Source organism: Erpetoichthys calabaricus, chromosome 5, assembly GCF_900747795.2.
Source record: "Erpetoichthys calabaricus chromosome 5, fErpCal1.3, whole genome shotgun sequence".
Taxonomy (NCBI): Eukaryota; Metazoa; Chordata; class Cladistia; order Polypteriformes; family Polypteridae; genus Erpetoichthys; species Erpetoichthys calabaricus.
The window spans coordinates 120857871-120863870 of NC_041398.2; positions in this window are offsets into that span (position 1 = coordinate 120857871).

The following is a 6000-nucleotide window of genomic DNA, read 5'->3' on the forward strand; positions in this document are numbered from 1 at the left end:
TCAAAGTATCTGAACACTCACTTTTATAATTTTCTATATTCAGTTGTATAAGCTTATTTTATAAATATGACTGAGAAACTGTTGCCATTCTGTACAATTAGATTAAACCTCACATTTAGATAAAGAGATTCTTTTTTGATTCACAAATATTAACACAGCGATCAATTATGAACAGCCTGTTGTTTTTTAAAGGAAGCACAAATAATAAGGAAATATGCAGATAGCATCTTCCAGCACACTGGATCTGCAGTAGCATTTCAAAATAAAAGAAGTCATTTCCAAATATGTCTTTTTCCCTGTAAAGGACTGGCACCTGATTCAGTTCTGGCTCATTGCTGTGCCCAGACATGAGAGGCAGGCACCACCTCCTTGTATTCCTGAACAGGATGAATGAATGGAATTTGGCATTCTGGGTGGCAGTAAGAGATGTAGTGTCATTTATGGCATGTGCAGACTGGTATAGCTGGTGCTCAAACTGATGGATTCCACTTCTTTGAGAAAACTGACAGATACTGGGATGCTTTATTGCTTGCAAGTAGCTGCAAAGGATTTCACACATTTTTAACACTTCATATGACTCTTGTGAAGTGTGATGGTACATTAAGTACTGCTCTCTAACAAGTCAAGTTTCCTGGGTTCAAATTATGCACACAGTCACTCTGGGTATGGAGTTGGCTTGTTCTCTTGTTATCTTCTGGGTGTTCAATTTTTTTTCCCATATCTCCAATGATGTGTGAGTTAGCTTAACTGGGAATTTCAGATTGGTTCCAGTGTGACTATTAGTTTGTGTATGTTCATGAGTGGGACCTGGTGACTTGTTCATGATTGGTTCCTGCCTTGTGCCAAGTACTGCCAGGATAGTTTCCAAATTCCAATGCATCTGTGTGGGATTCACTGAATTTGAGAAAGCTATGTTATTATATGGGGCGGCACAGTGGTGCAGTGGGTAGCGCTGCTGCCTCGCAGTTGGGAGACCTGGGGACCTGGGTTCGCTACCTGGGTCCTCCCTGTGTGGAGTTTGCATGTTCTCCCCATGTCTGTGTGGGTTTCCTCCGGACGCTCCGGTTTCCTCCCACAGTCCAAAGACATGCAGGTTAGGTGGATTGGCGATTCTAAATTGGCCCTAGTGTGTGCTTGGTGTGTGGGTGTGTTTGTGTGTGTCCTGTGGTGGGTTGGCACCCTGCCCAGGGATTGGTTCCTGCCTTGTGCCCTGTGTTGGCTGGGATGGGCTCCAGCAGACCCCCGTGACCCTGTGTTCGGATTCAGCGGGTTGGAAAATGGATGGATGTTATTATATGTGGAATGTAAATGTTCTATTCATATTGCTGTATTGGAAATGTGTGCATGATTCATTTATACTCAACTCCGAGTGTAGCATGTCTGATATATTATTTTAAAATATTTACAATTTTCCTAGGTCTGTCTTTGGTATTCTCCAAATAAGCCAGGCCTTATGTACCTTCCATTGGGGTTGCCAAGAGGTCATTCTGTCTGCCCCAAATACATCAAGTGGCAACTCTATATCCCAAAAAGCAGTAGATTTCAATCTATTGCAGTTTTGACGATCTTCTTAACCGGTTAAAGATAGTGAGCTCAGCAGCCTTACACAGGAACCTCATTTCGGGCACTTGTACTTACACTCTCGTTCCTTCAGCCACTACCCAAAGCTCATGTCCATGGGTGAGGATGTGGGTGGAGACTATCTGGGAAATCCAGAGCTTCATTCGAGTACTTAACTTCTGCTTTACTACCACAGTCCAGTACAAAACTTCTGCCTTCATTGATTAGCACTACAATCACCCTTTCCCTCATCTATAAACAAGACACCAAGGTATGAGAATTCCTGCACTCGGGACAGCTTCTCACCTCTTATCTGAATAACAAGCCATTCTCTTGCAGGACCATGACTTTAAATTTAGAGGTTCTAATTCTCATCCTAGTTACATCCAAATTAGCAGTAAACTCTATGTTACACTGAAGATCACAGTGTGATGAAAATGAGAGAACAATATCATCTGCAGACATCAAACATGCAGTTCTTATATTCCCAAACTAGACATCTACTAGTCCTTATTATGATTTATTATGTACTATTAGCTCAGTGGACCGATGAATAACTTAATTGATTTGACAGATACAATGAAAAAGCAAACAACATCAGAATATATGCAATACTGTACAGTGTTGAGTAAAATGGTTCAAATTTGACAAGAAAAATGAATATTAATGATCATTACTCCATCAGAATAAAAGTGCATTGATCAGTGAATTAAGTAAACAAATTCAACACGCGGCCCTATTGTAGCATTAACTTTTATTATTTTGCAGTATGTGGAAAACATAGCAAAGGTAACTGAGAGTCCATTGTTTTGAATGCAGACAATATATAATGCTCAAAAAAATTAAAGGAACACTTTTTAATTAGAGTATAGCATCAAGTCAATGAAACTTCTAGGATATTGATCTGGTCAGTTAAGTAGCAGAGGGGGTTGTTAATCAGTTTCAGCTGCTTTGGTGTTAATGAAATTAACAACAGGGGCACTAGAGGGGCCACAATAAGATGACCGCCAAAACAGGAATGGTTTAATAGGTGGAGGCCATTAACATTTTTCCCTCCTCATCTTTTCTGACTATTTTTTCACTAGTTTTGCATTTGGCTACGGTCAGTGTCACTACTGGTAGCATGAGGCGATACCTGGAAACTACAGAGGTTGCACAGGTAGTCCAACTTCTCCAGGATGGCACATCAATACGTGCCATTACCAGAAGGTTTGCTGTGTCTTCCAGCACAGTCTCAAGGGCATAGAAGAGATTCCAGGAGGCAGGCAGTTACTCTAGGAAAGCTGGACAGGGCCGCAGAAGGTCCTTAACCCATCAGCAAGACCAGTATCTGCTCCTTTGGGCAAGGAGGAACAGGATGAGCAGTGTGTGGTATAGCGGGTCCACAGCTCCCACAAAGGCCAGTTTTAAATAAATAATCACCGCGCTCGCGGCTTAGCGAGGGGGTGTGGTGGTTGTGTGGCTGAAGCAGTTCTCAGGACGATTTGCGATGTGGGCGTTTTTCACCTTAGTGCACAGGTGAGAAACCGCCTGCATCCGTGATTGTTCCTGGGGCTGCTAATTTGCCACAGCTGCCATGCTCTCTTGATAAATAGAAGCACGAGTCTTCTAAGGGAAAAAAAAAAGAAAAGAGAGAACGAGAACGAATGCAGGCTGTAGGAGAAAGCAGGACGCAGGGGGGAGACCGAGCGAGTGTAGGCTCGCATGCAGCTGTGCAGGAAGCCTGGGTGTTGGGCTGATACCCGGGAGTAGTAGTAGTGGCCGCTCCCGCTGAGTGATCATGTAGCGGGTGTGACCAGTGATGAAGGGAGGATGACTCTCCGCGTAAGGCCGCGGAAGGCAGCGGGAGTCGGGACTTGGGACGTGGTGTCCCCAGCGTGAGAGCCCTGGTCGTTGGGGAATCCCAAGTCGCTGCTCGGTGGTGCCTACCGGAGCCAGGGGTCAGTGAGGCAATCCAAACAGCAGAGTGAAGAGAAGGACAGCTGCAGGAAGGGCAACTCCCCTGTTGAGAAGCCCAGACAGGGGAAGCAGAGGAGCCGCCAGGTATAAAGGCACTGGGCTTGTTGTTGTTTTGTTTTAAAAAGACTGCTTCCTGCATTATTTTAACCTCGTTGTTTTTAAGAAGACTCTTTTCTATTGTTTTTAACCTCCACACTTCACTACTGTTTTTATGGATAATTTATTTAATGAAGACTGTTTTGAAGCACTGCACTTACTTTATTTAATTTAAACACTGTATTTGCTCTGTTGTTTTAATAAAGGCACTTGACACTTTTGCACCATCCCCTTGCTATGTTGTTGCCTCACTGCTTAGCTCATCGGTAACATTGCCGACAGTGACGGGTTAAGGGCTCCCAGACAGCAGATGGGAGTATGCAGCAAACCCGCATCGTCACACACTGCCAGAGCCCTACAAAATGACCTCCAGCAGGCCACTGGTGTGAGTGTCTCTGACCAAACAATCAGAAACAGACTTCATGAGGGTTGCCGAGGGCCCGACGTCCTCCAGTGGGCCCTCTGCTCACAGTCCGGCACCGTGGAGCTCGATTGGCATTTGCCATAGAAAATCAGAATTGGTAGGTCCACCACTGGCACCCTGTGCTTTTCACAGATGAGAGCAGGTTCACCTTGAGCACATGTGACAGATGTGAAAAGGTCTGGAGAAGCGTAGAACGTTATGCTGCCTGTAACATCATTCAGCCTGACCGGTATTGGGATGAAATCCTTGGACCCATTGTCAGACCCTATGCTGGTGCAGTGGGTCCTGGGTCCCCCCTGGTGCATAACAATGCCCGGCCTCATGTGGCGAGAGTATGCAGGCAGTTCCTGGAGGATGAAGGAATTGATACCATTGACTGGCCCAAACGCCGGCCTGACCTAACCAACCTATCCGACGCCACCAGGTTGCACCTCAGACTGTCCAGGAACTCAGTGATGCCCTGGTCCAGATCTGGGAGAAGATCCCCCAGGACACCATCCGTCATCTCGTTAGGAGTATGCCCTGTGCATACAAGCACGTTGGGGGCCATACAAACTACTGAGTACAATTTTGAGTTGCTGAAATGAAATTTCGGCAAAATGGACTAGCCTGCCAAATCATTTTTTCACTTTGATTTTTGGGGTGTCTTTGAATTCAGCCCTCTGTAGGTTAATCATTTTCATTTCCATCAAACAATGTGGCATCCTTTCATCCCTAACACATTACCCAGTCTATATTAATATAGATATCCAGCAGGATTTTTTCCCATTGAGATCTGATGTGTTTTCAAAGTGTTCCTTGAATTTTTTTGAGCAGTTTATTTATTGAAAACATTTTTTTATTATCACTGATTATCATGAGATGTGCAGGATTTATGTGCTGTCATTGTGAAAGAAAATATAAGTCAGTCATCTTATGCTGGAGACACCTTTTTAGCAGCCCTTCTTCAGTCTGAATTTACTCTTGTCACTTGCTTGTTTAATGTCACGAATTCCATACCTTAATTAAAAAAGATCCTTTTGTTTTGCATGGGACAAGGCTCCTGAGATTAACTCTTCACAACTGTTTAATGGTGTTATGATCGGGGTTTATTTCTAATTTTTGTGAATACTTTCTGAACTTTTTTCTTCCCTACGGGGGTAATTTGAAGCAGATAGAATCTATCAATTTTTGGCATTTAGATTGAGTAATCTTTTAAAGATGTTAAAATATTTTCACGTCTTTATTAATGCCATATCTGTTTTGTTATGGGTGCTGCCATTTTATGTTCATTGCTACAATGTTTCAGTGCACTGATGACTGCAAGTGTGCAGTACATTAAGTTACTACCATGATGATATAAAGGTCAGCACCTTTCACATTCAGGTTATCTAAGACAAGATAATATAACTTTTATCTTTGATGTGCACACTTTTGACATTCTGATTAAAGACTTTAGGGCTTCAAGTTTCTGACTATGACTTGCTGTTTTGGATTTGGTCGAAAGATTGGATTGACGTTTTGGTTCTGGATTTTTGTTTTGGGTATGATGCAATTTTGTTTGTGAATTCTGACCATAGACTTGTTGTTGCTACTCTTAGGATCCAGCTTAGGTCCAGTAGGTTACCACCTACTAGAAAAATGAGCCTGGACTTGGCCAGACTCCAAGATCAGGCTGTTTCTAATGAGTTTGCATGCAGCTTGTGTGAGGAACTTGCAGATTTGGGTATGACTGCCGATCCTAATGTGATGTGGGAGACCTTCCGTGACAAGACCCTGAAGGTTGCTAAGGGTTGTGTTGGTGTCACTGGTGTTCCCAGAAGGAGGTGTTTCATCTTGCAGGGCACCCTGGATATCATTGAAAGGAGTCTAGAGTGGCAAAAATAGGGGGAAACCCAAAAAGCTAGTTTTCTAGTATCAGTGAGTCAAGAGACACTGAACAAAAGAAAACGGAAGTGTTTTCAAAGCGTTCATGAGTAATT